Source organism: Lynx rufus, unplaced genomic scaffold (genome assembly GCF_022079265.1).
Source record: "Lynx rufus isolate CCGP_SWC_20201006 ecotype Redwood Valley unplaced genomic scaffold, mLynRuf1.p SCAF_7, whole genome shotgun sequence".
In the NCBI taxonomy this organism is placed as follows: Eukaryota; Metazoa; Chordata; class Mammalia; order Carnivora; family Felidae; genus Lynx; species Lynx rufus.
In genome coordinates this window covers 107,075,042-107,088,889 of record NW_025814889.1, presented here as the reverse complement: position 1 = coordinate 107,088,889, position 13,848 = coordinate 107,075,042, and positions in this window count along the sequence as shown.

Sequence of the window (13,848 nt, the reverse complement as noted above, 5' to 3'; positions counted from 1 at the left end):
ACGAGGAGCTGAAAAACGCTTTAAAGGAAATGGAAAACAAAATGCAAACCGCCACAGCTTGGATGGAAGAGGCAGAGGAGAGAATAGGTGAACTAGAAGATAAAGTTATGGAAAAAGAGGAAGCTGAGAAAAAGAGAGATAAAAAAATCCAGGAGTATGAGGGGAAAATTAGAGAACTAAGTGATACACTAAAAAGAAATAATTTACGCATAATTGGTATCCCAGAGGAGGAAGAGAGAGGGAAAGGTGCTGAAGGGGTACTTGAAGAAATCATAGCTGAGAACTTCCCTGAACTGGGGAAGGAAAAAGGCATTGAAATCCAAGAGGCACAGAGAACTCCCTTCAGACGTAACTTGAATCGATCTTCTGCACGACATATCATAGTGAAACTGGCAAAATACAAGGATAAAGAGAAAATTCTGAAAGCAGCAAGGGGTAAACGTGCCCTCACATATAAAGGGAGACCTATAAGACTCGTGACTGATCTCTCTTTTGAAACTTGGCAGGCCAGAAAGAATTGGCACGAGATTTTCAGGGTGCTAGACAGCAAAAATATGCAGCCAAGAATCCTTTATCCAGCAAGTCTGTCATTTAGAATAGAAGGAGAGATAAAGGTCTTCCCAAACAAACAAAACCTGAAGGAATTTGTCACCACTAAACCAGCCCTACAAGAGATCCTAAGGGGGACCCTGTGAGACAAAGTACCAGAGACATCACTACAAGCATAAAACATACAGACATCACAATGACTCTAAACCCGTATCTTTCTATAATAACACTGAATGTAAATGGATTAAATGCGCCAACCAAAAGACATAGGGTATCAGAATGGATAAAAAAACAAGACCCATCTATTTGCTGTCTACAAGAGACTCATTTTAGACCTGAGGACACCTTTAGATTCAGAGTGAGGGGATGGAGAACTATTTATCATGCTACTGGAAGCCAGAAGAAAGCTGGAGTAGCCATACTTATATCAGACAAACTAGACTTTAAATTAAAGGCTGTAACAAGAGATGAAGAAGGACATTATATAATAGTTACAGGGTCTATCCATCAGGAAGAGCTAACAATTATAAATGTCTATGCGCCGAATACCGGAGCCCCCAAATATATAAAACAATTACTCATAAACAGAAGCAACCTTATTGATAAGAATGTGGTAATTGCTGGGGACTTTAACACCCCACTTACAGAAATGGATAGATCATCTAGACACACGGTCAATAAAGAAACAAGGGCCCTGAATGAGACACTGGATCAGATGGACTTGACAGATCTATTTAGAACTCTGCATCCCAAAGCAACAGAATATACTTTCTTCTCGAGTGCACATGGAACATTCTCCAAGATAGATCATATACTGGGTCACAAAACAGCCCTTCATAAGTTTACAAGAATTGAAATTATACCATGCATACTTTCAGACCACAATGCTATGAAGCTTGAAATCAACCACAGGAAAAAGTCTGGAAAACCTCCAAAAGCATGGAGGTTAAAGAACACCCTACTAACGAATGAGTGGGTCAACCAGGCAATTAGAGAAGAAATCAAAAAATATATGGAAACAAACGAAAATGAAAATACAACAATCCAAACGCTTTGGGACGCAGCGAAGGCAGTCCTAAGAGGAAAATACATCGCAATCCAGGCCTATCTCAAGAAACAAGAAAAATCCCAAATACAAAATCTAACAGCACACCTAAAGGAAATAGAAGCAGAACAGCAAAGGCAGCCTAAACCCAGCAGAAGAAGAGAAATAATAAAGATCAGAGCAGAAATAAACAATATAGAATCTAAAAAAACTGTAGAGCAGATCAACGAAACCAAGAGTTGGTTTTTTGAAAAAATAAACAAAATTGACAAACCTCTAGCCAGGCTTCTCAAAACGAAAAGGGAGATGACCCAAATAGATAAAATCATGAATGAAAATGGAATTATTACAACCAATCCCTCAGAGATACAAACAATTATCAGGGAATACTATGAAAAATTATATGCCAACAAATTGGACAACCTGGAAGAAATGGACAAATTCCTGAACACCCACACTCTTCCAAAACTCAATCAGGAGGAAATAGAAAGCTTGAACAGACCCATCACCAGCGAAGAAATTGAATCGGTTATCAAAAATCTCCCAACAAATAAGAGTCCAGGACCAGATGGCTTCCCAGGGGAGTTCTACCAGACGTTTAAAGCAGAGATAATACCTATCCTTCTCAAGCTATTCCAAGAAATAGAAAGGGAAGGAAAACTTCCAGACTCATTCTATGAAGCCAGTATTACTTTGATTCCTAAACCAGACAGAGACCCAGTAAAAAAAGAGAACTACAGGCCAATATCCCTGATGAATATGGATGCCAAAATTCTCAATAAGATACTAGCAAATCGAATTCAACAGCATATAAAAAGAATTATTCACCATGATCAAGTGGGATTCATTCCTGGGATGCAGGGCTGGTTCAACATTCGCAAATCAATCAACGTGATCCATCACATTAACAAAAAAAAAGAGAAGAACCATATGATCCTGTCAATCGATGCAGAAAAGGCCTTTGATAAAATCCAGCACCCTTTCTTAATAAAAACCCTTGAGAAAGTCGGGATAGAAGGAACATACTTAAAGATCATAAAAGCCATTTATGAAAAGCCCACAGCTAACATCATCCTCAACGGGGAAAAACTGAGAGCTTTTTCCCTGAGATCAGGAACACGACAGGGATGCCCACTCTCACCGTTGTTATTTAACATAGTGCTGGAAGTGCTAGCATCAGCAATCAGACAACAAAAGGAAATCAAAGGCATCAAAATTGGCAAAGATGAAGTCAAGCTTTCGCTTTTTGCAGATGACATGATATTATACATGGAAAATCCGATAGACTCCACCAAAAGTCTGCTAGAACTGATACATGAATTCAGCAAAGTTGCAGGATACAAAATCAATGTACAGAAATCAGTTGCATTCTTATACACTAACAATGAAGCAACAGAAAGACAAATAAAGAAACTGATCCCATTCACAATTGCACCAAAAAGCATAAAATACCTAGGAATAAATCTAACCAAAGATGTAAAGGATCTGTATGCTGAAAATTATAGAAAGCTTATGAAGGTAATTGAAGAAGATTTAAAGAAATGGAAAGACATTCCCTGCTCATGGATTGGAAAAATAAATATTGTCAAAATGTCAATACTACCCAAAGCTATCTACACATTCAATGCAATCCCAATCAAAATTGCACCAGCATTCTTCTCGAAACTAGAACAAGCAATCCTAAAATTCATATGGAACCACAAAAGGCCCCGAATAGCCAAAGGAATTTTGAAGAAGAAGACCAAAGCAGGAGGCATCACAATCCCAGACTTCAGCCTCTACTACAAAGCTGTCATCATCAAGACAGCATGGTATTGGCACAAAAACAGACACACAGACCAATGGAATAGAATAGAAACCCCAGAACTAGACCCACAAACATATGGCCAACTCATCTTTGACAAAGCAGGAAAGAACATCCAATGGAAAAAAGACAGCCTCTTTAACAAATGGTGCTGGGAGAACTGGACAGCAACATGCAGAAGGTTGAAACTAGACCACTTTCTCACACCATTTACAAAAATAAACTCAAAATGGATAAAGGACCTAAATGTGAGACAGGAAACCATCAGAACCTTAGAGGAGAAAGCAGGAAAAGACCTCTCTGACCTCAGCCGTAGCAATCTCTTACTCGACACATCCCCAAAGGCAAGGGAATTAAAAGCAAAAGTGAATTACTGGGACCTTATGAAGATAAAAAGCTTCTGCACAGCAAAGGAAACAACCAACAAAACTAAAAGACAACCAACGGAATGGGAAAAGATATTTGCAAATGACATATCGGACAAAGGGCTAGTATCTAAAATCTATAAAGAGCTCACCAAACTCCACACCCGAAAAACAAATAACCCAGTGAAGAAATGGGCAGAAAACATGAATAGACACTTCTCTAAAGAAGACATCCAGATGGCCAACAGGCACATGAAAAGATGTTCAGCGTCGCTCCTTATCAGGGAAATACAAATCAAAACCACACTCAGGTATCACCTCACGCCAGTCAGAGTGGCCAAAATGAACAAATCAGGAGACTATAGATGCTGGCGAGGATGTGGAGAAACGGGAACCCTCTTGCACTGTTGGTGGGAATGCAAATTGGTGCAGCCGCTCTGGAAAACAGTGTGGAGGTTCCTCAGAAAATTAAAAATAGACCTACCCTATGACCCAGCAATAGCACTGCTAGGAATCTACCCAAGGGATACAGGAGTACTGATGCATAGGGGCACTTGTACCCCAATGTTCATAGCAGCACTCTCAACAATAGCCAAATTATGGAAAGAGCCTAAATGTCCATCAACTGATGAATGGATCAAGAAATTGTGGTTTATATACACAATGGAATACTACGTGGCAATGAGAAAAAATGAAATATGGCCTTTTGTAGCAACGTGGATGGAACTGGAGAGTGTGATGCTAAGTGAAATAAGCCATACAGAGAAAGACAGATACCATATGGTTTCACTCTTATGTGGATCCTGAGAAACTCAACAGGAACCCATGGGGGAGGGGAAGGGAGAAAAAAAAAAAAAGACGTTAGAGTGGGAGAGAGCCAAAGCATAAGAGACTGTTAAAAACTGAGAACAAACTGAGGGTTGATGGGGGGTGGGAGGGAGGGGCGGGTGGGTGATGGGTATTGAGGAGGGCACCTTTTGGGATGAGCACTGGGTGTTGTATGGAAACCAATTTGTCAATAAACTTCATAAAAAAAAAAAATATCTGCTGTGATTTCAATTGGTAGTACATTTCATTTACATATCAATTTAGGGAAAGGTAATGTCATGACAATATTGAATCTTCCAATCCATGAACATGGTATATATCTGTTTTTAAAGTTTTTTTTTTTCAGTTTTACTGAGAATAATTGACATAGATAACTAGTTAAGTTTAAGGACTATGACATGATGGTCTGATTTATATATATTGTGAAATTATTATCACAACAGATTCATTTAACATCTATCTTCTCATATAGATACAATAAAAATAAACATTAAAAACAGAAAAAAACAAAAACTGCTCTCCTTGTGATGAGTATCCTTAGGATTTGCACTTTTATCAACTTTCCTATACAACAGTGTTGGCAATTTAAGTTAAAGATGTTTTATTCCTGTTATGTTTGCTGGTTTTTTTTTTTGTTTTGTTTTGTTTTGTTTTTTAGTTTTCGGCATGCACACTTGGCACATTTTTACTTTCTGTTCTTGTTATATCCTTTGGTTATTGCACTTGATTTTATTTCCTAAACACAATTTACAGGGCACTTTAAAGTTTTATCTGCATACATTTATAAAGACCTCTCTCCAAAGTCTAGATTCAATTATGAACATGCCTATACAAACTTCTTTTGGAAATCTTTTACACATTTAAATCTCAACATGTCACAATTGAACTCCTGTTCTTTCTATTTTTTAAATAATTTTTTAATGTTTATTCATTTTTGAGAGATAGAGAGAGACAGAGTGAGAGTGAGGGAGGGGTAGAGAGGAAGGAGATACAGAATCTGAAGCAGGCTCCAGGCTCTGAGCTGTCAGCACAGAGCCCAATGCAGGGCTTGAACCCACAAATGGCAAGTCGGACGCTCAACTGACTGAGCCACCCGGGCACCTCAAACTCCTGCTAATTGTTCAAAAATATAGTCTAAATACATCTTATCAATGAATTGTCATTACCTTGGATGGAGCCACAATAATTTTTTCACTTTAATAGCCTCTAAACAAGTCTTCCTTTTTCTATCATCCCTGTAGTTTCATTTCTTTTCTTTTTTTTAAGTTTTTATTTAAATTCCAGTTAGTAAACATACAATGTAAGTATGTACAATGTACATATTCAGGTGTACAATGTAATAATTTAACACTTCCATACAATACCTGGTGGTAATCACAAGTGTACTCCTTAATCCCCATCACCTATTTAACCAATCTCAAAACAATCTACACATTTAATACAATCCTTATGAAACACTCAACAGAATTTTTCACAGAGCTAGTACAAATAATCTGAAAATTTGAATGGAACCACAAAAGCCCTCAAATAGCCAAAGCAACGCTGAAAAAGAAAAGCAAAGCTGGAGGCATCACAATTCTGGACTTCAAGTTATATTACAAAGCTCTAGTGATCAAAATGATAGGGTATGGCACAAAAATAGACACAGATCAATAGAATAGAAAACCCAGAAATGAACCCATACTTGTATGGTCAATTAATCTTTGACAAAGGAGAAAAGAATATCCAATGGGGGGAAAACATTCTCTTCAACAACTGGACAGTAACCTGCAAAAAAAATGAAACTGGACCACTTTCTTATACCATACATAAAAAATAAACTCAAAATGGATTAAAGCCCTAAATGTGAGACCTAAAACTATAAAAATCCTAGAGAACATAGGACGTAATCTCTTTGACATCAACCATAGAAACTTCTTTCTAGACATGTCTCTGGAGGCAAGGGAAACAAAAGCAAAGATAAACTATTGGGACTTCATAAAAATAACAAGCTTGTGCACAGTGAAGGAAACAATCCACTAAATGGTTTCATTTATTTTCAAAAAAGCAAAAATAGTAATCCTGCTAAAACACAAGATAGATTATGTCACTTTTCTTTCTAAGCTGTAATACTAATTTTTTTCAGAGTAAACAAAAAACAAACAAACAGACAAACAGAACTTCTAGTCTACCAGACCCTATATGACCTGGCCCCATTCTTTCTCAGGTTTATTTTTGTGTCACTCTATTTCTCATTCTGCTCCAGTCACTCCAGTCTCCTTGTTCTTCCTCAAATACACCAGGTACATTTTTATTTTGCTCCAATGTTCCCTCTGCCTTGTACGTTCTTTCCCTGCATACCCACCTCCATTGTCTAATACCCTGCAAATCTTTGTCTAAACTTCATCTTTTCAAAGATTACCTTGACCACCTTTTTGTAAGAGAATCTTTTTAAGGTGATTGTTTGTTTGATTAAAGTAATTTCTACACCCAACGTGGGGCTCAAACTAATGACCCTTAGATCAAGAGTTACATGTTCTACCAACTGAGCCAGACAGGGTCCCCTACCCGGAACATGTTATTTAATATTACACTCTACTATATCTAATTTTACTACTCAGCATTCCTGATTTTCATCATCTTGTTTTCTTTTCCTTTTTCCAATCCTAATCACTACCACAGCGTAATTTTTATTCACTTATAAAGTTTATTTTCTGAATATTAGCTTTTATTATCCATTTTTCCCAGTAAAATGAAAATTCCTTGACAGCAGACACCATTGTTTTATTGTTGTTTACTTATGTATAAAGAAAAATTCCTAGCATTAGTGAGCTCTTATGAAATGTTGGTTGAATAAATAAACAAATAAATAAGTGAGTAGTATATTTGTCTTTATGTGGCTACCACTCATATTTTTATGAGATTAATTCTTCTTGAACCAGTGATTTCCATGAAGTTCATACAGAGGTGAGCCAAGGATTTCTTTGAAGGAAGCATAAATTGTTTTCATAATAATGTGTGTGTGTGTATAGATAGACAGATAGATGATAGACAGATAGATAGTTAATTCCTAGTCCTTGCAACTAAAATCCACACACATAATTTAGAGAACTTTTTCTCTATTCTATCCTGATTATTTACTCCATCCTTCATAAATTGATTTTCTGAATGATTCCTAATTTAAAACAACAAATTTATTTCAAACAGTATCCGGGGATATTCCCACTTCTAGTGTACTCATATCTAATATCCCAGTTTTCCAAACTGAGTATTGTTTTATTCCATTAAATTGTGCAACTTAGTTGAGAGAAAAAAATACTAGTATCAATGATAATAAAAAGAGGAGCTAATATTCAAACTCAAAAATTGTAATAACAATAACATCTAACATTCTAAAAATCCTTACTATATGTCTGGCAAAATTCTCAGTGATATATGCATATATGTAGATATACACTCAATGACACTATGAAATAAGTTATGCACTGATGCCTATCTTAAATTGAGGCTAATGAAATAAACATTTTAGGTAAATTTGCTTAAGTTCATGAAGCTTTTAAATGTTACAGATGGTATTTGTAATCCAGATGTAATGGCTGCAGAATTTATGTTCATGAATGCCATGAAGAGAAATATCCTTTGCCTTCTATTTATAGGATGTGCATCTTTGAATGTTCCCTCTTTCAACCAAAACAAAAAACTTAATTTTATCCAGGTTACTGCAATAGAAAGAGCACCTCAGATCTGGAAATGAGAGTTTCTTGTCAAGAGGATAGTTTCTACACTGTTATAAGGAGCAGTAGACAAGTCATAGTTGGAATGACTTACTATTGGGATTGATTTGGTAATCAGGACATGTCTCAGTTAAATCAGTAAAACAGAGACTATTTATTTTTCTGCCTATCTACTTTAGAGGGTCAAACAATTCAACTAATTATAGATGAGACAAAGAATGGAAAGTTGAAGGGTCTGTGTCTGGCCTTGTTAAATTCAGGCAAAAGTTTAAAGATCTGCGTTTATCTTGTCATAAGTAAAAAGTGTGTCTTTGGTGAGTCATATGGAAGTCAAGAATGAGTGGACAGCAAGTCTACATAAATCATACAGGGAAGGATCGTTCTTTGTGGTAAGCCATTTTCTAGGACACAAAATTAGATATGAGGATTTATTTACCATTGCTGCTTTCAGGGCTTAGGTGAAGTTCAACATTGTCACTTCTTAGAGACCTTCCACATGTCTACTTAACCTTCATTGCATTTGGCTACTTTTCTTTATGTATTATGCTTTAGGGCTACAGATGTCTCTTAATAATATTAAAACTTCCTGAGAAGAGACGGTTGACATTTTTTCTTAGTTGTGCTACTTAAAATGGAAAGGTCTAAAAAGAAATATTAGATCCAAAACCACAGAAGAGATATTTAGAACAGCAAAAGTATTTCCATAGCATATATGTTATTTATTTCTATTCTTTTATATATTATTTCTTCCTTTGGCACTTACTTTTTTATTTCTAGAAATTTGTCTTTTTCATAGTTCATGTAGAAATTTTACAGTCATATCAGTTATAAGAATTTCACTTTATTTTCAAATAAAAATTCCTTTATGCAGACATCTTTACTATTCTGCTAAACTTTTAGAATCAGAACTAATAAAAACATTTACAGATAATTATATGGAAATTTTATTATTGGAGTGAAAGTTCTTTAAGGTATTACCAAAAAAGTTTGGTATTTAATTTATTGTTCAAAACACAATGCAATAATAAGCCATGGAGTGAAGGACAGACCTACATGAATTGTCTGAGACTCTTTACTTGATTATTATTGTGTAATATATTATAAATTTATTAAATATGGTGTGTTTACCATTGTTTTTCATTACTTAAAAATAAAGTTTGGCTTCTTTAAAGAATAGGTTATATATGGGAATTCACTGCCTGCATACTTTTAATTTTTTTTTTTTTTTCAGAGACAGAGAGGGACACTGAATCTGAAGGAGGCTCCAGGCTCTCAACAGAGCCCAATGCTAGGCTCAAACTCACAAGCTATGAGATCATGAATGACCTGAGCTGAAGTTGGACGCTCAACCGACTGAGGCACCCAGGTACCCCTCACTGCATGCATACTTAACTCATTAGCTACAAATTGTTGTGTGTGAATGGCCTTGTAACCGAAGAAAGGTCCAAGGAGAACTCAAAGGTAATGATAACCTTGCAAAGAAAACATGATGACCCCATTGACCATTTACCTACCTAGATCTGAGCTAAGATGTTTGGATTTTGCTAAAACCAATAATCACGGCATTGGTTTTTTCATCAAAAGTTTTGTTAACATTAAAATAAATGCAATTCTATTTCAACATATGTTTTATATATTTTTTATGTACCATAAGTGTAAAAACAAATGTGAGACCTTTTAAGATATTACTAATCAATCATTCCAACCTCAAAAAAAAGCTAAGTTGAGAGCAAAATAATAAGATATTCAATAGTGAAGTAATATAAGAATAATATGTAATTACATCAATATGAGGCTTACATACATTTTCCCACTTTGGAGGAATAGACTGTAGCAGATTACCATAATGCATCTGAAACAACAGATACTCTTAAAGCTACTATCAAGCATGAGTCTCAAATATTTAAAATTAATCTATTACTCAGAGGATATGGAGAAATCACAATTAACATTGGCCTAGTCATTATTTAAATAGTGTTTCCAAATTCAATTCCTCAAACTTAATAAAAAAAATTACAGGCAGCACAGTGAAAATTAAAAAGAGATGATTAAACAGCTAGAAATTAGGATTACATGTAAGACCTAAAATATTATGTTTAAATGACTTGGATAAAGCACAGCTAATGAAGGAATCTAATAATAGCATGGTATGCAGTGATGCCAATAATCTGCTCTAGGGGTAGATGAACACCTGTTCTCCCGTTGCACCAAAGCAAGACCAAGAATTGAACTAAAATGAAACAGGAATGATTTAGGCTAAAAATTAGCAAATGCAGAAGCTATTACTCTAACCATTGTCTTTATGTTTGTATCATTTTCTACAGAATTTCAAAGATAGAAGCACATGGGCTTTTTTAAGAAGGTCAATATTTAATTAGTTACTTAGTCTTTTTGAATCTAAGTTTCCTCATCTATGAGAAATAGGTATCTATGTACACTTTCATAACAATTTACTAATGGTGTTCTTTTACCTTATTGTCTTATTTTTCATCACCATGACAGCTGCATGAATTAGATGTGGCAAGAATCCACACCTGCATTTTACAGTTCAGAAGACAAGTGCTCAGAGTTTTTGGGGTTCTCAGGGATGTAGAGCTTAGCTCCCAGGATTCGTGAAGCGCTTGTATATCCCCTAAACCATCCTCAATTGGATGGAGCTTATTCATCTTGAAATTTCATCTTTTCACTTTTACTGTATTATTGTATACTGAGCAGGGCCCAACATCACACAAGAGAGCAATATAAAAAGCCAAGTCAGTAAATATCTCCCAGCACTCACCTGATCTCTATTCATATAATCTTGAAAAAAAATTAACATGCATAGTGACAAAGTATTACTTGATGTTAATATAATCAATAGAAAATAAAAGATGCATCACATTGTAACATAATGATGAAAATGGAATTCAATGACCAAAAAACTTATTTAATCTCTTTAAATTTCATGCAAAATATGTTTTGCTTAAAAAACTTCATTAATTATATTAATAATTCATCTAATATTTTAGCAAATTCTGATTTTGCAGTAGGGGCCTTGTTTCTATTGCATTAAAGTAGCTGATTAATTATTAACAGCATAGTTATTACATTATATTAATTGTGGAAAAAATTGAAAATGTGGAATTATCTATAGGAAAAATGTTATACAAAAATATAAAGCTTATTTTCTGTGTAATTAGACAGCTGAGATGGAAAATTGTTTTTGATAGCTGTTGAATACTGACTTGAAACACCTAATATCAATTATCAACAACTCTAAATGGATTTTAACACATTTTGTTAGTCAATAAAAAATTTATATCTGGTGAGCAATCTCTGTCCCAAGAGAAGCAATGGTAAATGGATAGATTGTTAGATTCTCTTTTTTTTGGGGGGGGGAGGGAATTACATAAAAATATGTGTTGAGATTTCATTAGTCTGTAAAGGGAGTAATGATTAAATACATGCAAAAAAAATAAAGTCATCAAAGAGATTTTCTGAGTAATATCGCTATCAGTGAGTAGACAAGGACTGCTTTATAAGATGATAACCCTCAGAGATCTCAGAAAAAATCACCTGATCTCCTGCTGGACCTACTATTTGGTTAAACTACATGAGACTGCATTTTCTTGCAGGTAAAAAAGGATCAGACATTAGTAATTTCGTATGATTCACCAGATAGAATTCTTGATAGACCTTAAAGACACTGATTTCTCTTCATAGCATGTTGTCCGTATTCCAGTGACTTTTCTCTATGAATATGTCATTCTTGCAAGAATGATCGATGCAAATTTTCCTTCTAAGAAATGCTAAGGAACAACTTTGTGTTTTGTTTTTTATTTTATTTTATTTTATTTTTATTTTATTATTATTTTTTATATCAAATAGGTTCCTCAAAAAATAAAAATAGATCTACCCTATGACCCAGCAATAGCACTGCTAGGAATTTACCCAAGGGATACAGGAGTGCTGATGCATAGGGGCACTTGTACCCCAATGTTTATAGCAGCACTTTCAACAATAGCCAAATTATGGAAAAAGCCTAAATGTCCATCGACTGATGAATGGATAAAGAAGTTGTGGTTTATACATACAATGGAATACTACTTGGCAATGAGAAAGAATGAAATCTGGCCATTTGCAGCAACGTGGATGGAACTGGAGGTTATTATGGTAAGTGAAACAACTATGTGTTTTGAAAAGGAGGTAGGAAACTCATTTTGCAACTTCATTTATATAATTAACACCCTCATTTCATTCATATTTTATGCTTATTTGAGGTGTTCCAGAGGTAAGGGTGTTTTACAGAAAGCAAACCTCGGTCCCCTTGGCACTTACAGCACACTAAGGAAGGAGTGTTCACACAAAGGGAGTCTATGTTCAAAGCATATACTTTGGAGAATTAGAAACAGGGCTTCGGTTTGCTTTTCCTTGTTTGATCCTATCACTGCACCTTCTCCTATGCTTTCCCATCTTAAGTAATAGCACCATAAGTAATGCAAGGTAGAAATCTAGGGAACATTCTTATGTCCTTTCTTATTCCATATGTTTGAGCTTTCATAAATTCCTGTCAATTGTAGCTGTAAAGTATATCTAAAATCTATTAATTTTCCTCCATTGTGACTACTATATGGCTACTACTATTACTATTCCCTCCCCTCCCCACTACGTAGACACACACTGGAGGTAAATATTTACAAATTTATACACACACACACCTTTTTAAAGAGTTAAAATATATATATATATACATATATAACTATATATATATATATATATAGTTGTATACATATAATGTTATAGATATATAGATGGTTATATATATGAATACATATATATATATATATATATATATATAACTTTGCATATATATCACTTTAATTTGATAACCACTACAACTATATAGAATGGCATTACAGATGAAGAAAGTGATGCCTGGAGAATTTATGCATATTGCTCATCATTACAGAGCTCATAAGGAAATGAAGGCAAGATTGGAACTTAGGCAATTCTACTCCAGTGCCACAGAGTTCCTAAGTATGGTATATTTCCTTCTTCAGACCAGTCAGGTCACCATCAGCACAAGCTTGTACAGAGGGAGTAGTCAAAACACTCTCCTTAATTCCTCCTTTATGACACCCTATTCCAAACTCCTCAGAGATGCAAGATCAGTGGTTTAAAACTTACACAGAATAATGTTAGCAGATTAAGTCTGTAAATGAAGCCTTTTGGACAGTCTGGTACAAGGACATGTGTGTATAATCACCCATAGAATGACAAATACAAGTTTCTCCAGCCTTGCAGGATTCTCATTTTATATAGATGATGACATTGGCTGCTCTTGTCTTTCTGTATGAGGCAGTATAAGCCTGTACAATGGGAAATACACTTAAGTGCCTCTGATGTCTCAATGTATGCTTGCATATACTTAAAGAAATTTTAATCTTAAAAGAAATTGTGCTATTTACCTTAATAACTCTCACTCATTTCTAAGACTGAAATCATGAATTGAGTAGTAAAACGGTAATACTGGGATTATAAAAAGTACTAAGAATCTTCTGATAG